Source organism: Macaca mulatta, chromosome 2, assembly GCF_049350105.2.
Source record: "Macaca mulatta isolate MMU2019108-1 chromosome 2, T2T-MMU8v2.0, whole genome shotgun sequence".
Classification (NCBI taxonomy): Eukaryota; Metazoa; Chordata; class Mammalia; order Primates; family Cercopithecidae; genus Macaca; species Macaca mulatta.
This window is the reverse complement of record NC_133407.1, coordinates 56,754,215-56,777,101: the sequence shown is the minus strand read 5'-3', so window position 1 is coordinate 56,777,101 and position 22,887 is coordinate 56,754,215. Positions and strand designations below refer to the sequence as shown.

The window sequence follows — 22,887 nt, the reverse complement described above, 5'->3', positions numbered from 1 at the left end:
CAATCCCTACTTCCCTGCTACACCCCAACAATACTCTTTCCACCTTCTGGTAATCATCATTCTATTCTCTACCTATCTCCATGAGTTCCCTGATAAATTTTAATAGAAGCTAACAGGAATTCTTGGCACCTTGCTGACTTTTTGAAGAGACAATTTTATTTCAACTTAATAATACTGTTTGCTCTAGCATTTTGGCAGGCATCTTTTATTGAGTTAAGAAAATTCTTTTCTCTTGTAAGGTTTGTTAAAGTTTTTTATAAAAGAGGCACAAACATTCATTAAAATTCAACATTCATTAAAATAATCATGCATTCTAGTCTCCTTTGAGTTTTTAATGAGGTGGATTAAGTTAGTAGATTTTCTAATATGAAAGCATACTTCTAATTCTTAAGTAACGTTATCTTCTTGTTTTTAAATATTACATTAGTTTGCTCATAATTTGGTTGGGATTTTCCATCTAGGTTTATAAGTAAGAATGGCTCAGATCTTTCTTTTTCATATTGTCATGTTGATTGGTGTTGGTACCAGGGTTATTAGTCTTGAGGAGTAATCTTATTTTTTTTTCTATTCTCTGGAATAGTTTGCATAAAAGTTTTAAATATCTATTTATTTTTTGTTTATTCGTAAAACCTAGTCAAGTAAAACAGTGCGAGTGGACAAGGAACAAAAAAATCCGTAACTGTTTGTGATCACTTAGCTGCAAACACCATTGCACTTAGACCAACCTAAACATCTATTTCTTATATATTTATTGGTGCTCACCTATAAAATCATCTGGATTTTTTTTTGTGTGTTAGTAGTTGTCTTTTGCTTTAAAAAAATACTGATAGTAATAGAACAATTTGTTTTCTTGTGTTTATCAGTTTCTTTGGGAAAGTTATATTTTTCAAAGATTTGTTCTATTTAATAAATTATTTTTCAAATGTTTTGACAAATTATTTTTATCTTTCAATTTTATGAATTTTTAAATTCATACAGGAATTTTGAAAAGAACCATCCTTGTCATGATCCTTTTTTCCCTCATAAATTATATTCAGTGGTCCTAGTTTTCACTTAATTTTCCAAGTTCATGTTTCAGGCTTATGTTTTGACTTCTCATGCCTTTACCGTCTCCCAGGGCCCTAAAGAAAGGCCTATTGGAAAAGTTTTTTGCTCCTTCTTACCACCCAGGGGCTTCCTGTTCTAGCTCCTCCACTGTCCAAGGTCTAAGACAAACCCTGATGTTCCTGGGTGTGCACTGGGAACCCAGTCACGGGCCCCTTACCATGAATTGTGAACAGACATCCCTGTGGCCATCATGTTCTCAGCTACCAATTGACATTTCAGCTTTAATTTCTTTATTTCTGGTGCCCAAGGGTTTTCCTTTATTTTGAGCTTGGCTATCTGGAAAACGGTGAGATTTTCTCCATAATTTTTGCTTTGAGACCTGGAGGAAGGGTTTGTCCCACCATCCTAGTCTGTCATATTGCCAGAAGTCTTTCAGTTTATTTCTCAAAGTAGCCCACCTATATCCTCTAAAAAGTAAATAAATTTTAACATAGTAGTGCAGTTCAAGGAAAAACGTGGTTCAGTGTTTCCCTCAAACTATAAAATGTTTCTTTATTATGTAAGTAATAATGTATACAAGTATTTCTATGTTTCTGCAATAATGTAAACTTCCTTGTAAATTGTTCTCTATAATATGTAAAGGATTATTTTAGTAGAGAATGTCTTCAATTGAAAGTGATATGAATCCAAAGGTTCTATGGTCCTCATATTCCTTCCTCTAATTTGGGGGCATAAAAGAACATCGGACCTTCTGTTTGAGAATATAATCTAATTCCCCCCTCTATTAGAACACATTTAAGTTTTCTTTTACCTAACAGGGCAGAATGGTGCTTTTTCTATTGTCATTCACATCAGGAAATACATTATTTTATTCCATTTTTATTTATAGCCACTTGTTACAGTAGGTTACATTTATTTTCATAAATAGATTTTCTCAGGGCTTTCCTCCCGTGAAAATTATCTTTGGGGTGTGTGTGTGTGTGTGTGTGTGATGGTTTGACTACCTCAGACTGGTGTAATACTCCTGGGAGGATAATTCAGTTCACCTAATTATTGTGAGAAAAACAAGTTCATAGTCTCTAGTAGCAGATACTGGTGAGGCTCTGTCAGCTGAATATTAACAGAGCTGTAGACAATCTTACTAACAAGTTCCTGCCTCGCCAGTTCACAGTGTGAACCTGGGCCTTGCCAGCACCAGGTAGAGATTTTGTTATAGATGTTTGTTTGGGGGCTGATGATACCAGTTTGTGTGGCATACATACTAGTGCATGTGCTGGGCAGGAGGAAAATGAACAACACATTTTTAAAATTTTAACATGAATATTCAACACACTTGTCTCGGGAAACTTTTCTTATGGATGAAAAAACACATGTCTGTCAGACGCTTGTCATTGTGCCTGCCAAACCCCGCTAAGAAACAACAGTAGCCAACAATCTTTGAAAGATTTCGACTATCAAAGAGAATTCCAGCAATAGGGCGTGAGATTATGTCCTCAGTCTCATGAAATGCTGAAAACTGCCATAAAGGGACGTGGATCTGGGAACAAGCAGGTACTTTTAGAGTTGAAAGGATGCTATGACTCTTAAAAGTAATTTGCTCACATCTGCCTAACAAAATATCACTCCAAAAGGTACCCAAATTAACAGGCTATTTTTATTTCTTCGTTTGAAGAAAATTGAAAATACAGGGAGAGAAATAAATTCAAACTCTTAACTATCTAGAAATCATTCTGAAAAGGATCCTTCCTCTGAATTGAAAAACAAATTATAGATTAGCTCCTGTTCTTTCATTTCCAGCATTAATTAAGGATGCTGGAAATGATGCTTTGAGATGATGTGGGGGCATGGGGTAAAAAGAGATTGTAAATGGGAGAGAAATAATGTGTACTGTTTTATACAGGAAATTTTAATTATCACAATTATGCAGTGAAGAAGCTATTATCATTATCTCTATTTTACAGACAAGGAAACTGAGGCACGGAGCCATCCATGTGAACAAGTCTCGTAGTAAGCGATGGAACTAGGATGCAACTCTCTGGTGTGAGTGCCCCGCTGTGAGCGGTAAGGAAAGGAGTATAAGGTTAATGCGACAGGAGCCATGCAGGGTCTTAAGTGGCTGCAGTAAATTCTAGTTAATATTTTCATAAATATAAAGATGCCAATGCACAGGATGCATTTCCATCTTTCCAGTGTTGTGCTCCCCTTCCTTTTCTGTATTAAATTGATTTGAGGAATTGTTGGGATGGCATGTAAACAGTGCTTACTATATCATTATCAGCACACTGGGTCAGCCGCATCATAGACGAAAAGATACTCTGGTTTCAGAAGTAGGGTCATTTAAAATTGTAAACTATTCCTTTGTTCCTTGTGGACCACGCTGCAAAATAGAACATAGTTATTTAGTCACCTATCTCTCTTAACCTCTGTATCATCAAATTTATTAGACAGTCAAAGCTTTTATTGCTTTTTGGGAAAAAAATGCAATCCAAGATTTCACTGCTTTTAAAAATTATGTGCAAATATTATGTCTTACCCTAAGGAAAATTAACAGTGATCCTCTGAATTCGCTACTAAATATCTTTCAATCTAAGAAACTTCAGCCTTGCATTGCATTACCTCTGTGACAAAAGCAAAAGCAATTACAGGGTTGTCTGCTTTTTTCTTCAGCTTCTACACTGAATAATAGCTTAATTTAGCCCTTGATTCTAGTTGAGAGGCATTTCCTGGATCACAATAAACCTCATTTACTTTTTATTAACTATACTGTGTAATTGTGGTATTTTTTTCCTTATATTGCACTGAAATTTGCCAATCATTTCCATTCCAAGAAGTTAGTTTTGCCTCCAGTATCATCATCAGATCCAGTAGAGCCCTTCTCTGCAGCCCAGGTACATAATCCAAATAAGCTGTCAGGTAGCCTCCCACTAATTGTTGTCTTGTTTTCAAGAGAAACTTCCACAGTTTTGTCAATCATTCTTCAGGATGTGATTTTCTTATGATTTTTGCTACTCATTACCCCTTCTCAATCCATCCTACTTTGCCAAAAGCCCACTCAGGATACTACCCAGATACAACACAATTCTGCAGATTTGGTCTTACCAGACAGAGTGCACAAAGGCAAAACTTGTTCTGGATGCTTTTTTTCTATCAATGCATTTGATTAAGAAGATCCCTAGGCTGGGCGTGGTGACTTACACCTGTAATCCCAGCACTTTGGGAGGTCGAGGAGGGTGGATCATGGGGTCAAGAGATCGAGACCATCCTGGTCAACATGGTGAAACCCCCGTCTCTACTAAAAATGCAAAATTTAGCTGGGTGTGGTGGCGTGCACCTGGAGTCCCAGCTACTTGGGAGGCTGAGGCAGGAGAATCACTTGAACCCAGGAGACGGAGGTTGCAGTGAGCTGAGATCACGCCAGTCACGCCACTGCACTCCAGCCTGGGAGACAGAGCGAGACTCCGTCTCAAAAAAAAAAAAAAAAAAAAAAAAAAAAAAAAATCCCTCATCAGACCATTTCTGTCATTTCTGTAAGAAAAATATGCCAAAGAGGGACCAAATAGGCAGAAGAGTAGAACTGACTTGTATATACAAACATATATTTTTTAAGTAGAGGGGGACCAACAGAGAAATGTATCTTCTAGGGACTAGATATCAAGTACTCACATTTCTGTGGTTTTCTCGGCATGAATGCTCTCTGTGTCTCCCTTCTACTTGGCAAACATTCTCTTCGTCTTTCCAGCTCCTCCTGAATAAAGAATTCTTGCCTGCCCTCAACATCTGCTAAGTCAATCTGTCCTGAACACAGCACTAATGAGGGGGATAGTTATGTTCTGTCTATAGTCACAGTTGATTGGGCAAAGAGTTGGGATCCCCTAACTTGATGATGCCCATGGTGCAGCTCATAGGGTGGAGTGGGGCCTACTAGCTTCTCTTTGGGGATGTAGAAACAGAGAGACTAGGTGCAGGAGCAGCCAGGTCATGGGTTTTGTGGGGCTGCAGTGGCTCTCTTATGCCATGCAAGCTGATGTCCTGGGAACAACAGCCCATACAGAGAAGAGAATGGAGTGGACACACAGACAGAAACAGATTCTGTGTGTGAGGGACCATGTGGCCCTCAGTGGCTGCCCAGCTTCCTTGTGGCTTGCTGGCTACTTCCATTTCTAGTCCATGACTGTATTTTTAATAAACTCTACTTTGCTTGAGGTGAAGGGAAGACTTCACTCTTCTTTGAAACAAGAAGAGCCCTTGTCAAAGCCTCTTTCATGTGGAATGACCACCTTGAACCTGTGTTCTTCCACTGTAGCTGATCCATGCTTCCCCAGTGAGACACGCTACCCTTCTTGCTCCCCACTAGACTGCAAAGCTTCTGGAGAACCTGTATTCTGTTGGTACTTATTTCTCAATATAATAAGCCTTTGTTCCATGAATTTGTTATTACATAAAAGAATATTTATAGGATTGTGGATGTGCTGCTTGTAACATTTGTTGGGTGTTAGGTATTTTTGTATTTCTATAAAAATTACTGAGCTTTGTTCTGGGATGTGGTTAAGGTACTTGGACATAGTTTTATCCTCTATGGTCTTATATGTAAAATTCATTAAGTAGAACCAGAGCAGTGCATAGTTTGGGCTAATTATTCCCCATTACTGAACCAAAACCATCCTGAATTTACCTAACTGTTGCCTATAAGTGATAAGGTTTTTTTCCAGCCCGACTGTGGTAACAAGCATTATTTCCAGCCCTGTGTGGATATCAGTCACTATCTCATTCCTCTAATCTTTTCAGACGCTTTCTTTTTCTGGCTTCGAGTTATTTTCTTATATACATGTGCTGCTAGTTCTCTGCTGGATGTTCTAGAAGGACCCGCTGCTGATCTCAGGAGTTCTGTCTGTGCCACCCTCTCCTCTCCTTCTCTCAGTGTCCTGTCCCATAAGATGTAGCTGCCTGATCCCCTCAGACTGTCAGCTCTGTCTTCTCAGCGGGGAGCACACCAGGCTCTGCTTGAGTTTCCTCCCTGATCAGTGGCCTGGACACTGGTTCATGGCAGTGCTGGGAGCAGTCATTGAAGTGGCTTCATTTGCCTCACGCTGGACTTACTGTCCTTCATTTCCTCTTGTCTCGTGTCTTGAAAACTGTTTTTAATATGCATTTGATCTCTTGGATATTTTTGTTGTTTGAGATAAAAGGGTAAACCCTGTGCTCATTGTTTTATCTTGGCAGGAAGTGGAAATTGTGTAACACTTGTTGACTTCTTATTTCCTTAGGAAAGTTTGATAAATATTATAGTCAGTATACTTGCCTACATTTTGTCCAGTTGGAAGATTTTTTTATATATATATTTCTGCTTAGGACTTTAAGCAAAGAGATGTATAACACACATAATTTAAAGCAGGCCATTTGTGCTACAAGCATCTGACATGAGTATAAGCATGTTTAATCTTTGATTTTATTGCTGTTCAAAATCAGGGCTGAAGTTAAAGGCAATGAGTTAATAATGGATTAAGATGCTATCACATTTTCTTTAGAAGAAATTCATTCCAGTGAACCATTTGAGTAAAAATAGTTTCCCAAGAGAAGCTTAATTCTGGAAAGATAATTATCTGTTTTAGATGCCTGTAATTTTCAATTATGTTTGGTTAGCTTCCGAATTATGAGTGTAGGAAGTGTTGCAAGACTTAAAAAGTTAGCTGATACGTACTTCATGCAATTCCTTTCCAAAGTACAGGAGTGTCAAACATATTTAGGAAGAGACCATGGGCCTGTGTTCAAGAAAACCCTTCAAACATAAACATGCATGGCTCTGTGAGCATGAAGCTACACCAAAAAAATACTGCTAATTTTGTTATCAGTTATTTTTACATTTTCTTTAAAAACAAAGGAAATGCCAAAATGACTTTTACCTCTACCTAGAAAAGCATCCACTTATCTGTGAGGTCCTGAAGGAAATAAATTCTTTCTCTTTCCATTTGCTTGTGCCTAGAGAATGGACCCCAAAGTCTCAAAGTTCCTAACCAAGTATAACAGAGAGAGACCCATCACAGTAAGCCCTTCCACTTAGAAGCAGGGTCCCAAGTCTCTTCTATGGAGAAGCTCCCAGTATTTACCAGGCTGAGTAGAAGTTTCCCCCACTCTTTGCACCCTGGGCTGAAGGAATGCTGGCACTTTGGGCAGCCAGGCATGAAGCCCTTGGTTTCTCCAAGATTCTTTCCAGAGTTCTGATCTGAGGCCATTAAGTGAGAGAAGAGCCCAGTGATTAGCAAATGATAAAAATTATTTCTGGAAACTAGCAGAGCTTTCCATCACAACCAAATGCCTCCTTGAGGGTATGTTTTCATGGTGATTCTTCGAATTGTCAACCTCTGCCAAATCTCACCCTCTTATATCCTATGACAAATCTTGGCTCTGAGCATCAGATGTACCTTAGTTTTCCTTCTAGTGATTGGGTTTTACAAAGCAAAAAACCCAAACAATTGGATATACTATTTACCTCTTTTATTAACTCTAAAGATAAAAACCAACTATTGCCTCTAAAATATAGCCAAGTTAAATGTCCTTGATAATTAAGTCTCAGAAATAAAAATCTAGGTGTTTTAATAAAAAAAGGCACAGGGTGAAGGGAGGTTAGAGGCTCCAACATAGCCTACAGGGACTAATGTATGTGCTTAGGTTCTGGGAGGCAGTCCAGCCACACATGAGCCTAAGGAAGCAGTCTTCCCCATAGACTTGGAGGGCTGAGGAGCGACAGAAGCCAAGGAATAATTCACTCACGGAGAACAGAAACCACAGGGGTGACCAAGGATCTTTGTTGATGGCCAACGGGCTTTGCTGACCACAGTTTACTCTTTGGACCCAAATAAGTCTGGCCACAGTCAGGGAAGTAAGGTATAAGGGTCACAAATTGGGGTAAGATGATAGATCCACTGTGTTTTCTGTGTCATATTAGTGACTTTGCAAGGCTGGCAGTGGCAGTGTGTGCTGTGAATCATATTTATGTTTTCCTGAAGGCAGTGTTGATCACTCAGTCTGGCTAGGAGCTCTGTGTGATAAAGGATTCATGCCCACAGTGAACTAGGGGGAAGGTCCTTATTGTCTGTCTTTCCCCTGAAGTTCTGGATATGGGTTTTGAACACAGTAGGCTCTGGTTGTTGGTGGTGATGGTCATCAATTAGTAGACTCTGGTGATTTTAGCCAACACCTTGCTTCTAAGGCTGTGTTTCGCTCTCAGTCCAGGCAGATTCCTGAATCTGCCTATCTAGATCACCTTTCTGAACTTGAAGTCTATTATCTATAATAACCTGTGAAATTTGCTTTATCCTGCTAGTGTTTCTCAATGAGAGCACTATGGTTACTTTGGATCAGACAGTTCTTGGGTGGGTGGGACTGCCTCAGTGCTTGCCTCATAACATCCCTAGTCTCATGCCACTAAATGCCAGTATCAACTGTCATTGTGAGAAGCAAGCCTATCCTCAGACATTTTCAGACGTCCTACCTCAATCAAGTGCAGTATCTTGTTGTATATAAACCTGAACCCCTCATCCAATTCCACAGTGTCTGCTCTGACTTCTGCACTTCTGGGTGCCCCATAAGACAATTTGTCTTTCGTTGCTAATCTCAGGACTTTTCTTCAGGTGGCACATTTTTTCTTTCCCTAAACTAGTTCTGCCACAGCTATCCTTTCTAAGTCTACCATCATCTATCATATGTGAATTCAGAATAATGTTTTATTTTCATGAAAATTCAGAAGTAGCTAATGAGGTTTATTTATTTTTCTTATTTGAAATCAAAACCAATAGCCTTAATGGTTTTGAAGACATTCTCTGAACTTGGTCATCTCTATTATTTTGAAAATACTTATTTGTGAAAAAAAAGTTGTACATGGGAGTGTGTGTGTGTATACATATTTATGTATACATACATAGAGATACACTCATATAATAAATATTTTCATAACATAAAGAGCCTAATGTATAGAGGGTTCATTCTGAAGAGGAAGAAAAGAAGCTGGGACTTCAATTTTATAACGTGTAATGTCCAAAGAAAGAGAGACCTCTTTCCTTGTTCCAATTAAGCAGCATGACAGAGAGAAAAAAAAAAAAGCTTAAATTATAGCAATTGTGCATTAGCTTAAATAAAGGGTGTTTTCCTCATCAGAGATAATAACAAACTTTGAAATAGATTATGATGGAACTGAGTCTTTATCTCTTGACATGCATAACATACTTCATTTGTCCTGGTCTGTGTTTTAGATGAGTAAGTTCAAGTAGGAGCACAGAGATTGTATCAGTGGGGAGGATCACTGTTGGTTTCAAGATTTGTCTAAATAGTCCAGGCATGTTCTTTCTTCAATTCATTAACCTGATTCGACCAATACCATTGAGAGCCTACCGTTTGCAAGGCACTATGCTACAGCAGTCTCATTGCCTTACTTTTCACATACATTAATATTTTACTCATAATGAAGCTGTTTTGAATCTCATTCAAAAAATTTAAAACTCCTGGTAGCAAGTAATAAATAAAGCTGGGGTCAGAATTCAGGCCTCAGACTATAATAATCTACCTAAATACCCACACTGTATATGAAATTAAAAGCCCAGAGAGACTGAATGGTTTACTCACTGCCACACAGTGGTGAAATAATTTGTCTTTACAAAAGGAAAAAAAAAAATATAGTAGCTAATGAAGGGAGGAACAGACAAGCACTGTGAGCCTACCAGAACATTTTGAACTACCACACTAGGTAACTTTTAAGGTATCTTCCATGATAAGAGATTTGCTGTGCAAAGACACCTGCTGAAGTGCCTTGTTTTCCAAACTGAGATGCCCAGACACTGCTATGTTATGAAGTTGAATCGTGAATTTGAATTTTTTTTTTTTTTTTTTTTTTTTTTTTTGAGACGGAGTCTTGCTCTGTCACCCAGGCTGGAGTGCAGTGGCCGGATCTCAGCTCACTGCAAGCTCCGCCTCCCGGGTTTACGCCGTTCTCCTGTCTCAGCCTCCCGAGTAGCTGGGACTACAGGCGCCCGCCACCTCGCCCGGCTAGTTTTTTTGTATTTTTTAGTAGAGACGGGGTTTCACTGTGTTAGCCGGGATCGTCTCTCGATCTCCTGGCCTCGTGATCCGCCCGTCTGAATGTATTTTTAACATAACGTTAAATTTCAAGGAAATGGCAGGCATGCAGTGTCTGAATCAGGCTAAAGCTTATATCCCATAGGATATGCTTATATTGTCCCCATCCCATCCATTGGGTTACTCTAGTGAGAAAGTTTGCAAAGCATTGGACTAGAAGAATGTGAAGTATTTTTTCCTGGTAAGCAAAAAATGCAGCTACATAAATCCACCTCGATAAGATGAGAGCTCTTATTTCATCTTATCACATCTCTTGCATCTTACAAAGAGAAAAAGAGCAATAAAACAAAAAAAACAATAAAAATAATCATGACATTTTATCTGTAAACAAATGTGCTCAAACAGCCATGTTTTTAGTTATATCTATTATAAAATCTCCTGATCATCTCACTGTGATGAAATTCTTCTGCATCTAATACATGTCTTGTTATCTTGACTCTTTTCCCATCTTATGAATAGATAACCTTGAACAAATACATATTCCTGTCTCAATTTTTTAAATTTATAAACTTTAAAATAATGACATTTTATGCCTACCTTTCTTATAAACAGAGTAATAGTTATCCCATGTTGAGCTTTTACCTATAACAGCAGCAGAATAATTTGCTTAGAGCATGTAGCAGTTAATATGATTTGAGTTGTAAAGTATACACATTTCATTCATTTTATTACTTATAATCTTCCATAGGGAAGAAGAGCTATTAAAAATTTTATTTGGGCTACTAAATTTTCTATTCCTATTTATAAGGATAATCTTGTTTTAAATAAAAAACAGAAAGATTACAAAAGAAATATTTTATCATTTGAGAATATGTGACTGAAATTAAATAAATGTTAAACTACAATGTTCTTTTTTAATGTAATTAGACTATACCAGTAGGAATTTTTATTTTTATTTGAGCAATTTTTAGATATATTCTAAAATGTTATAAGTGTCAAAGATTTTCATTATGTTTGAGTGCATCAAAGTGCTTTTACATTTTATCTGTAAAATGTCTTGTGGGACACCAAAATTTCTCTACTAATGAGTTTATATGGTTGTTATTTTTATTGTACAAAATGATAGCCTTTGTTTCTTCAGCATTCAGAACTTTTCATAGGATCCTTTTGACAAAGAAATAATTTTCCACCTTATAGTGACTTAAGGAAGATTAAATACATGAGATTGCTTTTGAAAACACCAAAGTTTCTATCAGAAGTTTGATTCTTGCTATGGGTGTCCTTGCATCCTGTGTCTGTGAAACTGAACACCAGATTTTATTCTAATGACTCTGCTGATTGACATTCATTTCAATATAGAGTCATTTCTGAACTGGTCTATAGAAAAATATCTCAGCAAACTCTGCCACAAAAAAACATATCCATTGACTAATTTATACAATTAGTTTGACCCAGCAATCCCATTACTGGGTATATACCCAAAGGATTATAAATCATTCTACTATAAAGACATATGCACATGGATGTTTATTGCAGCACTGTTCACAATAGCAAAGACTTGGAACCAGACCAAATGCCCATCAATGATAGACTGGGTAAAGAAAATATGGCACATATACACCATGGAATACTATGTAGCCATAAAAAAGGATGAGTTCATGCCCTTTGCAGGGACATGGATGAAGCTGGAAGCCATCATTCTCAGCAAATTAACACAAGAACAGAAAACCAAATACCACATGTTCTCACTCATAAGTGGGAGTTGAACAATGAGGACACGTGGACACAGGGAGGGGAACATCACACACTGGGGTCTGTCAGGGGGTGGAGGGCTAGGGGAGGGATAGCATTAGGAGAAATACCTAATGTAGATAACAGGTTGATGGGTGCAGCAAACCACCATGGCACGTGTATACCTATGTAACAAACCTGCACATCCTGCAAATGTATCCCAGGACTGTAAGCATAATAAAAATTTTTTTTGAAAAGAGTATTCCTCTTTGACTTCAGATGCACAAATATTTGATTTCACTTTGAAGGCCTGATACGAAGTCGCACATGCAGTATACCTATGTAAATGACATGGGCAATAACCCAGTTGAGACTAGCTTCTTTAAATCATAAGGTTGCCTAGATACCCCATACCAAAAACCTCTGGAAGCCCATACAAAGGCTGCGAATACCAGTTAGGTTGTTGATCCATTATGTGAGAGTTACAAGACAATAAGGAAAGACTGAAACAACAAAACATCTTTCATAGGTAACTGACTAATATATGAATATGTGGATAATCATAATGTAAGAGCAACTGTACTTAGTTTTCTATGATCCAATGTGAGCAGCATTTCTACTGTTTCTTCTCATTAGTTTTGTTAATCCTATCCAACTAAGTATCTCCACACTAAGGAGTACTCTGCAGTACAGGACTTTTCAATGTCAGTACTACCGACATCTTGGGCCAGATAATTCTTTGCTGTCAGGGGCTGTCCAGTGCATTGTAGGATGTTTAACAACATCCCTGGTTTCTATCCACTAGGTGACAGTAGCACCTTTCTACTCATCTCTCTACCCCAGTAGTAATAATATCTCCCAACACTGCCACATTTCCCCTGGGAAGCAAAATCATCCTGATTGAGAACTACTACTGCAGAGCCAAGAAGGGGAAAATTCTTTCTCCCAATCTCATTCTCTTTCTGTCATCTTGAAAGAGACTCCCTCATGATTACACGGCATCCTACATAGTTACTGAGAGGGGTCACACTTCATGCTTCTATTAAAAATACAGCAATATTTTATTGAGGACTCAAGAACCAACATTTCCATCTTTGGATAATGTCTATTTTTTTTTTTTTTTTTTTGTATTGAAAACTCGTCCCAATTGATTTTATGCAGGAACTAAATTTCCCAAAGAAATGTAGCACCTCACTTCTTTATCTGCACAGAGAAAAAAGGAATTTCTGCTCCTGAGCAGCTATTATGCAGCTTTTAAGCTTTTCAAGCATAAATCACGTGGGAATGTGTTGGTTGCAGGTGGCAGAGATTTTAACTTCTTGTCTAAAGTCAAGAGCAGAGCCTGCTCTTGTCCCGCTCAGTGCAGGGGTTAGTACAGCTGCCAGAACCTTGTCTCTTGGCTTACCTGTGCTCTCTTGCTTGAGCAGCAGTAGATGGGAGGGAATTAATAGTTCTTAGTTTGCTGGAAGAAAGTTAAGTGATTTCCAAGTACGAAAATAACATATGATCATTTGTAGGTGTTTCTATTATGTGTCACCAAAAAATTTATAAGGTCATTGAGAGAAGAAATGGCATCTTACACTTCATTTTATTCCTGTGGAAACTTCATCATGTTTTGTGCCCAGCAGACACACAATATAGAATCTGTAGGTTAAAAGGGGCTTGTAAATCATACATCTTTTCTCACAAAAAGATCAAAACAATTTTTATGTTTAAAAAAAATGTACAATTCTCATGGATTTTTTTCAGGTAATAAGATTACCAGAGGAGAAGGCTGCTATCCTATTTTAAAAAACATTAAATTAAGTAGTAATTTACACAATATCTTTCTGAGAGAAGGCAGATCAAAGAGTAGTTTCTAAGTAAGGGAAGAGGAGAATGCAAATCTGTTATTATTGCTAAGAATTTATTTCAGTAATAAATCTGAGTTCTCCTATATAAATGTCTTTATACATAGGAGAACTCAATGTATGTATACGTATATACATACCCATTTATGTGAATGTATAAGTGTGTGTGTGTGTGTGTGTATGTGTGTGTGTAGCACAGGTAAGCCAAGAGATAAGGTTCTGGCAGCTGTAATAACCCCTGCATTGAGTTGGACTAAAGCAGGCACTGCTCTTGATGGATTAGAGACTTAAATGTTAGACCTAATACCATAAAAATCCTAGAGGAAAACCTACGTAGTACCATTCAGGACATAGGCATGGGCAAAGACTTCATGTCTAAAACACCAAAAGCAACAGCAGCAAAAGCCAAAATTGACAAATGGGATCTCATTAAACTAAAGAGCTTCTGCACAGCAAAAGACACTACCATCAGAGTGAACAGGCAACCTACAGAATGGGAGAAAATTTTTGCAATCTACTCATCTGACAAAGGGCTAATATCCAGAACCTACAAAGAACTCAAACAAATTTACAAGGAAAAAACAAACAACCCCATCAAAAAGTGGGCAAAGGACATGAACAGACATTTCTCAAAAGAAGACATTCATACAGCCAACAGACACATGAAAAAATGCTCATCATCACTGGCCATCAGAGAAATGCAAATCAAAACCACCATGAGATACCATCTCACACCAGTTAGAATGGCAATCATTAAAAAGTCAGGAAACAACAGGTGCTGGAGAGGATGTGGAGAAATAGGAACACTTTTACACTGTTGGTGGGATTGTAAACTAGTTCAACCATTATGGAAAACAGTATGGCGATTCCTCAAGGATCTAGAACTAGATGTACCATATGACCCAGCCATCCCATTACTGGGTATATACCCAAAGGATTACAAATTATGCTGCTATAAAGACACATGCACACGTATGTTTATTGCAGCACTATTCACAATAGCAAAGACTTGGAATCAACCCAAATGTCCATCAGTGACAGATTGGATTAAGAAAATGTGGCACATATACACCATGGAATACTATGCAGCCATAAAAAAGGATGAGTTTGAGTCCTTTGTAGGGACTTGGATGCAGCTGGAATCCATCATTCTTAGCAAACTATCACAAGAACAGAAAACCAAACACCGCATGTTCTCACTCATAGGTGGGAACTGAACAATGAGATCACTCGGACTCAGGAAGGGGAACATCACACACCGGGGCCTATCATGGGGAGGGGGGAGGGGGGAGGGATTGCATTGGGAGTTATACCTGATGTAAATGATGAGTTGATGGGTGCAGCACAGCAACAGGGCACAAGTATACATATGTAACAAACCTGCACGTTATGCACATGTACCCTACAACTTAAAGTATAATAATAATAAATAAATTAAAAAAAAAAAAAAAAAAAAAGATCTCTGCCACCTGCAACCAACACATTCCTACCTAATTCATACATGAAAAGCTTAAGAAGCTGCATAATAGCTGTTCATGAGCAGCACACTCTTTATATGTGTGTGTGTATATATACATATATATACACACATATACATATATATACACACACACATATGTAAGTGTGTGTGTGTGTGTATCGTTTTGATGTAAAACCAAAAGAGAGGACTTAATGAATCTCTGGATTCTAAGAAACAAAACAAAAAGATCTAAGTGTCTGCAATCAGATTAAATAAAAAAAAAAATAAAGCTAATGTATATCATGTTTGCTTTGGGGTTTATTTGGAAGCAAAAATTAAGCTTAGGAAATGTGCAGTCTAACTTCATATCCAATTAGATATATTGGGAAGTTACACTGTGTTTGATACTACCTGGAAAATAAAACCAGACACTTAATGCGTTATCAACAAGAGTTCTGGTTTTGATCAATACCACGCTTCATTCACCACAGAGAATAATAGCATGGTGCCCCCATTGTGCTTTCTAATGGCACATCTCTGTATGTGAGAAATGTAATTGTCATCTCACAAAACGCAGAACACATTATGTTAGATGAGGTCTTATATTTCCACATATTTTAGCAAAAGCAAGAGCATTCTCATTTGCACAACAAATGTGTTCAGTTCTAAAAACACAATTATTTCTTCTAGTGCAATGAAGATGTGATTTAAAATAATTAATATTGAAGGCTGTATGTTTTTTATTTGTGGAAAACAGCATAATTCTAAATTATGTAAATATGTTCAGATGCACTCTACACAAATACTCAATGTGTTTCATTGAAAACAATACACTTAATATTTTGCCAACCAAAATAACAATAAATTAGATCTTGTGATGTTTCAAAATAATTTCTTTCCAGTTGGAGATGATTGCTTGTTTAAAACTTAGAAAAACAGATACTAACTTACATAAACAAATAATTTAAATAAGAAAAAATCCTATCAAAAATGTCAGTAGAAAGAATTGTAGAAGCACCTCTTGTATATTTAAAGGAGATTTGATTTTTGTTGAATAAAGTGTCTCCCAACCTACCATTTTGCAACAGGCATTGTTAATGATCTGAGAAACCCTTATTTGCAGAGATGATCCCACTGCTAAGTTTGGATTCGTGCAGTTTGGGTGATGGTAACCAATAAAAGAAGTCACAGATTCATTGAGGAAGTAGCATTCACCTGCAAAATAGAGTTGGTAAAGTTGGGGTGTTCGGTGCATGGGAAAATGTTCTGGCAATTAGGCATGTTTATAAATTTTTAAAATTCATTTTTCTCTAACAAAACCAGATAAAGGGGAGATTGGTTACTGTTTCAGGTTTCTGCTACTTACAAGTCACAAGCTATCTGGCTTCTCTGATCCTTGATTTCCTTGTCTGTAAACTAAAGATAATGTTAGCTATTTATAGAACTGCTTGGGAGATTATACAAGAAAAGGAATGTCAAAGAACTGAGCACAGGGACGGAGACACTGAAGCCCTAGTAAATGTTTGTTCTTCTTCTTATTCCCTCACTCCTGTCACTCCACCCTCTTAGGTGACTTCCAGCTTCTGGTTATCTTGTTCTATCCAGCAAGCACCTGCTTCTTGGAGGTATCTCTGGTTCTACCTTGGACCAAAGATTTCAACGAAAAGGGTTAAATTCTCAGAGTAGAATCACAGGGATCAGATTGTAGGTAGAAAGAGATGTTGGGTTCTCCCTGACCTTCCTACCAAGTTAAAAAAAAAAAAAATACAGAATTGATGCTAGCAAGATTTTCTTCAGATTTAATCTACCCACTGAGTATTAGTATCGCAGTAACTGCACTTAGATCTTGAGGAGTACTGTAGCTGGTGAGAACAATGGCAGGGCTATAGTTTAGGATTACCTTAAAGGAGTGGCCAGTTGCCTAATGAGAATTGCCACACTAGATTCTAGGGAAATTTTCTGGTGGTCATGAATCAAATTTAATCTCTGGCTTTCAAAACTCTAAGCTGTGGTGAAGCCACAGGGAAGCCTTGGTTGTGTCATCTTTCCATCTTCCTCTTCCTTTGGACACTAGAACATGCAGGGTGATCTGTGCAATAAATGAGGCCAAAAAAACTTCTTATCCTCCGTCCACAGGTTTCCATTCAAATTCTTCACTAAAAAGGAAGACCCACATTGTTCCTGCAGTTACTTTTTCCCGGCATGGACTTGAGGTTAGTCAGGAACTTGACCTCCATTAATGTTGAAGATTCCCACTTCCATATTTACCTCTGCTATCAGACAACTCACCTAAAATCTACATTCTTTTATTCTTTGTCAAATCTTCCCTCAAAATTCCTTTGGGAAGGAGTAATTTAGGAAAGCAACCACATCCATGTTCTATGGTGAAAAGAGTATGGACTTTGGAATTAAGTAGACCCAGGCTGGTTTCTTATATAGCTAACTGGCTCTGTGAGCTTGCAGACCATTTCTTTAGGCAAACCATTTAATCACTCTGAGTGTTTTTCTGCTCATTTGTGAAGATGGGAAAGTTATACTACCATGCAAAGTTGCTGCAGTGGTTGAATACATACTAGAACGTACACATACATTGGGAATACCTGGAATTTAGTAGAATTTCAACAGATGATAATTGGCCTATACAGTAATTTCTGATATAGTAAAAGCTTCATCATTAGATTCTCTCCTTATAAAAATTCCAGGTCTCATTTTTACCTTCTTCATAGTGTTTACTAACCTCTATATCTAACAGATATCTTCTTCCTTTTCTTTCTTTTTTTTAACATGTGGTACTAAGGGGAAGAAAATAAGTAGGAAGTGATTTGTAGAGAAATTTTATGTTTCTGTCTTTCTTCTTTCTGTCATCTCCTCTGGTATGCTTTATTTTCAATTCCAGTCTTAGTGACATCAGACACACAGGACTACTATGAAACTCTTGTCCCTAAAGGAGAAAAAGATAAATCTTCAATGCCATTGCACTTTGATTTATGTTTATTCATTTTCCCTTAGTTGGTACTGCTCTGATTACTGAATGCAATTTTTAAAAATCACCAGAAGCAAGGGTTTCAGAAACATAAATTAGGCAATGTCTTCTCAGTTTTCAGTTTTATCTTTTATTTTTTTGAGTGAAATTTTGTGTAGTACTCATTAACTTTGCTTCATGAATTATATTATATTCTATATTAGAAAAATTTATTATTAGTTGATCCTAGTTCATGAAGACTTTCAGTCTTCTCTTTCTTCCCCGCCAATAAATGAGATTCATTCTTCCAACCCTTCTCACCCATGCTGCAGTACTTCTCTCTCTCATTTTTTTTTTCCATTTCATCTTGAATATGGTGCTTAGACACTTATTTTTTCTTCTTTCTGAAGAGGTTGTAAACCCTTTGGCACCACATTTTAGTTAGTGTTCTTAATTTCTCATGAGTTCTAGCTAACATTTAATAGAGGCTGACTGCATGTGGAATGAGGAAATCAAAATTACATAGAACATTAAATTACTATGAATTTAAAAGGCTTATAATGATCTTCCTGAAACATAGCATACCAGCTATACTCAATTTTAAAAAGAATTTCAGAAAACTGCTTATAATTTGTTTATGGCAATTATAATGAATTTTCTTATAGCAAGAATGTTAAAAGTGGTGGTTATATTCCCAAACCAGTTTTTAAAAATGCCTGTTATTACACAATAAACCTAGAGCAGGAGAGCAAACACTGGATGTGCCTTTCTAGAAACTTCCTCAACATTCCTCACTTTCCTGTCTTCTCTGCTGGTTTAGTAGCAAAGGAAGTCTTTAATGTGAGTTTAATGGAAGTCATAAAAATGGATTTTTTAGCAAGAATGATTTGTCAATTTAGGATATTTCTTCCAGAAACTAACTCTAGTTGAATCAGTTGCCCCAAATAAGGATGGTATGGAGTAGAGATCAAAAGTTATGTGTAGGGTACATAGCTTTGGCAATGATTGTGAAATTCTTACACATTTTAACATTCTATAAATTTTTTTTTCACTAGTTTATAAGAATATCCACAACTTTTCCTCATAAAATCACAGCAATGATTGGAAAGCTGGCTAGTTAAAAGTTGTTCATTAATGGAAGAAGAAGAAAACCTACTACTATTTATTATTTGAAAATAATCTTCAGCATGAAAATACAAATAGAATGGTTATAGCTAACCAGATACTTTTAATAGATAAGTAATCATGGACTTTAGCAAGAAGTACTCAAAAACTAAATCAATCATTGAATTTTAAGTTGTCACAGAAATTTAGAAAAAGTAGTATATATTAATTGCTTAATGACAAATGATTTAATATAATACAATACTATGATTATTTCAAGATTTTATACGTGTAAAATATAAATAAAATAGACATATGAGAAACTATTATTTGAACTCAACCAGAAAGTATTTCTTAGATATAAAAGGTTTATTGTTTTTAGTGAATTGAGTAAAAAATTTGAGTTTTCTAATTACTAAATGTAATTTTTTCCCAATGCCATTAACAATTTTGTATATACTTTATCGATTGACCATTATAAAAGCAAAATCAGAAATCTTACAACTTGACAGAAGAAAACTCTGTATAGCATTTCCATAAAAGGTAGAGCTAACAAGAATCTTCAAAAGATCTTGCTCCACACTTCCCTCATGTCTAAGGCTACATGAGGCATCAACAGAAAAAGATTCATATTACACAAGATCATTGTGAGCCCAGAGGCGCAAGCAAAAGTTTATTTGTGGGTATTTTTGTGTTTCTAACCTTCCATGGAGAAAGAGAACTTGACTTTCAATAAGTTAAAAGCAAGCACAAGAAACACTCTCAAAACCCAGACTATGTCTAGTACATATAACCCTTTGACAAAATGGACTACCAAATTTAAAAATTACACATATCTACATGTGTATATATGGCAACCAAAGGAAACAAAAGATATAAAGTAGAACACAGGAAAATCTATCAATGAAATAAGCCACCAGAGAGACTAATATTAAAACAATATGTTTTCAAACAGTAAAAAGGCTGCAACACTGCCTTTAGGGACTTTATAAAATGGAATTCAGACCTACTGTTTGTTTACAATGAAGGTAAAAACAGAAGAGAAGTTGCAAATAAATGTTCCAGTATTGTCTGATAGAGAAGTATTATATTCTCTCAAGAGAATAGAAAAACAAAGTAGGCCAGGTGCAGTGGCTCAAGCCTGTAATCCCAGCACTTTGGGAGGCTGAAGCTGTTTGAGAGCAGAATGAGGCCAGGAGTTCAAGACCAGCCTGGCCAACATGATGAAACCCTGTCTCTACTAAAAATACAAAAATTAACCAGGTGTGGTTTCCTGTGCCTGTAATCCCAGCTACTCGAGAAGTTGAAGCAGGAGAATCAGTTGAACCCAGGAGACAGAGGTTGCAGTGAGCCAAGATCGTGCCAGTGCTACTGCATACCAGCCTGGGAGACAGAGCAAGACTTTGTCTCAGGAAAAACAAAAAAAGAAAAAGAAAAAGAAAAAAGAGAAAAGCAAGTTAGAGAGGAAAATATACAAGAAAAATGCAAATTTTCCAAGAGATCATTTCTACCCTTATAGGAAAATAGATGCACATGACAAACGTAAAGTTGAGTATATTCACGTTCTAGGAAAATAATTAGGTGAAGAGTAATAACTACATCCTTCCCTCCCTAGTCTTTCCATTGCTAACAGAATGCACAGGCTTGCTGCAGTGTGGTGAATGAATTGGAGGTGGGGCAAGGTTGAAGGCAAGGATAAAGAATAAGAAACTATTGTGATAGTCCAGGTAAGAGATAATAATCACCTTGGTTATAGCTGTATTGATTAAAGGAAGATGAGAGGATGGATTACATGGCTGTTTGGAAATTCATATTACCTGGATTTGGTAAATAAATGGGGAAATGTAAAAAAAACAGAAGGAGTCTAGCATGATACCCAGGTTTCTGGTTGGAGCAGAAACAGATTCTGGCCCATGTGAACTGACTTACAAATAGCAGCATGCAGTGTGCATTTTATGCGTAAGGTTGATCTCCTACCTTCGTGCAATGAGTATAAGGGATACCAGGTAACATCTCCTTGCTTAATGTATTTGACGTGTGTAATGCATCTGCAGTGTTTAGGACCTTTCCTGGGGCTCTCTCATTAATGTCCGAATTGTTTCAACCAAAAGACATTTGTGGGGAAAGGGAAGGATGAATAGGTGAAACACAGAGGACTTCTAGGGTAGTGAGACAACTCTGCTTGATGCTATCATGATGGATGCAGGTTATTATACATTTGTCTAAACCACTGGAATGTATATCAAGAGTGAATCCTAATGTGAACTATGGACTTTGGATGATGATGTGGTGCCAATATAGGTTTGTCAATTTTAACAAATCTACCACCCTGTGGGCGCTGTTGATAATCTGGGAGGTTTATGAATGTGTGGAGCAGGGGTTATATGAGAAATCTCTGTACCTTTAACTCAATTTTGCCATGAGTTTAAAACTATTCTAAAAGATAAAGTCTAATTTAAAAAGTGACAGTTATTCAAGCTGATGCAAAGTAGATACCCACAAAACTAATGTCTTAAACCTAAGTAAAGAGGTGAGACAGAAGGGGAATGGTGTAAAGTGGCAAATAGGTTATGACATATGTTAGGAAATTATCATGGTTGAGGCACATTCAGAGACACAAAATTCTGTTTAGGGATTAGAAAAAAATAGAATAGATAAAGAATCCCAGAGAGAAACTGAATGACATCTAATTCTTTTTTATCTCAGTATAAATAGAGTATCTACAACTGTTCCATAGAGGCAACTCTCATTTCTATCTTCCAGGAAAACTCTAGAGCACATATGCACCAAGTGTTCAATTCCAGGATTTTTAGGTTTTTTTCTGTTTAAGGTTCTGTCTTAGTCCCTAGAATGTATTACATATAAGCTGGAGCACACGTGTGAGGAACAGATTTTCTACTTTGAACGTCCATGGAATAATCTCGAGGAACTGAAAAATAATTCATTCAACATATTTTTAATTGAGCACCTATTATGTTCCAGGCACTGTTCTTGGTAGTGGGGATATACTAGTAAGCAAAATAAATAAAATCTCTGTCTTTGTGGAGTTTACGCTCAGGTTAAGAAAGAGAGAAAATAAATATATTGTTAACCCAGAAAATAACATATAGCTAAGTAAATAAGTGCTAGGAAGAATAATGCAGTAGGAGATAGAAGTAGAGGGTGGCCAGGCAATAGAGGAGAGAGGTGGGTGCTATTTTTGACAGAATGATAAAGGAGACCTTAGTGAATGCAGTAGCCATATGTCTATTGGGAGAAAGGGGGCTGCAGGCAGAGTGAAGGGTAGGGCTTGCCTGGCAGATTGAGGAATAGCAAGGAGGCCAGAGTGGTTGAAATAGGTTGGGGAGGTAAGATAAGGAGGTACCCCTGCTCAGATCATCCAGTGCCTTGCAGGCCGTATTAGTTAACTACTGCTGCGTAATGAATCACACCAAACATGGTGGCTTAAGCAGTAATGATTTCTTATTTCTTACTGGGCAGTTTTGCTGGTCTCACCTGCCCTCTCGCATGCACTACAGTAGATCTGCTGGGGCTTACGGTCTAGGCCTGCAGGCTGCATGCGACCCAGGGCAGCTTTGAATGCAGCGCAACATAACTTCATAAACTTTCTTAAAACATTATGAGGTTTTTAAATATATATTTTTAAATCATCAGTTATCATTAGTGCT

At 37.1% G+C, this 22,887-nt stretch overlaps 1 long non-coding RNA gene across 1 annotated transcript in view; it reads left to right on the top strand.

Annotated features, from left to right (window-relative positions):
• Positions 1-22,887, top strand: part of LOC114676287 (uncharacterized) — a 279,737-nt gene that overhangs the window by 45,590 nt on the left and 211,260 nt on the right. The window contains exon 2 of the long non-coding RNA XR_013414529.1: positions 3,009-3,108. This is a non-coding gene — a long non-coding RNA (uncharacterized LOC114676287). The remainder of the gene's footprint in view (positions 1-3,008; positions 3,109-22,887) is intronic.